The following is a 1,342-nucleotide window of genomic DNA, read 5'->3' as shown; positions in this document are numbered from 1 at the left end:
CAATTGAACTGGAGGAGGTGGGGGAAGGCAGCCGATACCTCCTGCTGCTCTCGGTGTAGCAAGGCTGGGATGGAGCTCTCTGCCTCCCTCCGCTCAGGCAGGCGTTTGGGGGCTGTTTCTGGCCGGCCCGCAGGCAGGCATCCTTTGGTAGGGGAAGGAAGGAGCAAAATCAGAGCCCTGCATTGCATGCACCGTGCTCTCCCATCCACCACTTCTCAAGTGTGTTCTGATTTCTTTTTTAAACTGAATCCCATCCTTTTCGCTTAGAGGAGCACGAAGCAGGTGTACCTCCTGGGTCCAGGATGAGATGAGCTTGGGAGCATCTCCAAGCCACGAGTGAGCTCCTGCGGGTGCTGTTGGCAGCAGGGTGAGGTGCAGAGCCTGGTCTGTGTGCCGGACCTTGGCCATTGCTGTGCTCGGCAGCTCTGTCCCCTTCCTCCAGCCCTGAGGGTGGGACAGGATCGGTGCAGCCATTCTCCGAGCCCAGGGGAGCTCCAAAGCCAAACACAACGCTGCAGGCAAATTCTGCACGTCCCAGCCTCGCTGCAGAAGCAAAGGGGAGGTCACCAAACGCTTCCCATGAGGTTTGCAATGGGCTGAATCGCTCCTGGACTGGGGACAAGGCAGACACAGGCTGGGCAAACCGCTGCAGACAGCCAGGGACCGGGGCTTCCCTGGAGTAAGGACTTGGGGGCAGAGAAGCCTCGTATAAAAGCTGTGGGTCCCTTTCGACTGAGGAAAGACTTGGGGATGTTCCTGCTCTTTGGGTTGGGGTCCCTCTTGCCACCAGGCTGAGGAGCTCAGAAAGCCAGAAAGGACAAACATTTTGGTCCAGGCTCACATCAACGCCCGCCTTCAGCCTTCTCATCCCTACCTCAGTCGTACGCAGACCTCGGCAACACACAGCTCCATCCCCTTTGGTTTGCGCTGGGGGCTCCAGGTACTGCCATGCTATGACTGGTTTGTGCTGCTGTGGAAAAAATAAAAAGCACTCCCAAAGTGTAAAATACCAACGACTTTGGTGCTTTGTACGAGGCCACTGTAGCTTAGGTGGGAACAAAGAGGCTGGATTGTTTGCCTCCAGGATGGGAGAGCAGAGCTTGCAGCAGCAGTGACTCAGAAAAGGATTTAGGGGTCATGGGTGTATAACTCCCTCATCATGAGCTCCCAGCACAGAGCTGCAGGAAAAATAGAAGTTGATGTGATCCTTGATTGAGCTTTAAAAAAAAAAAAAAAGAAAAGAAAAGAAAAGCTGAGAAGTGCTCTTGAGTCTGCACAGTGTGCGGGGGAATATGATCGAGCTAATCTGCCCGGCCCTTGGGGCCAGCCCTGCTCGCCGCAC

The sequence above is a fragment of the Cariama cristata genome, unplaced genomic scaffold (assembly GCF_000690535.1).
Source record: "Cariama cristata isolate BGI_N322 unplaced genomic scaffold, ASM69053v1 scaffold21932, whole genome shotgun sequence".
NCBI lineage: Eukaryota > Metazoa > Chordata > Aves > Cariamiformes > Cariamidae > Cariama > Cariama cristata.
This window is presented reverse-complemented; position numbering follows the sequence as displayed.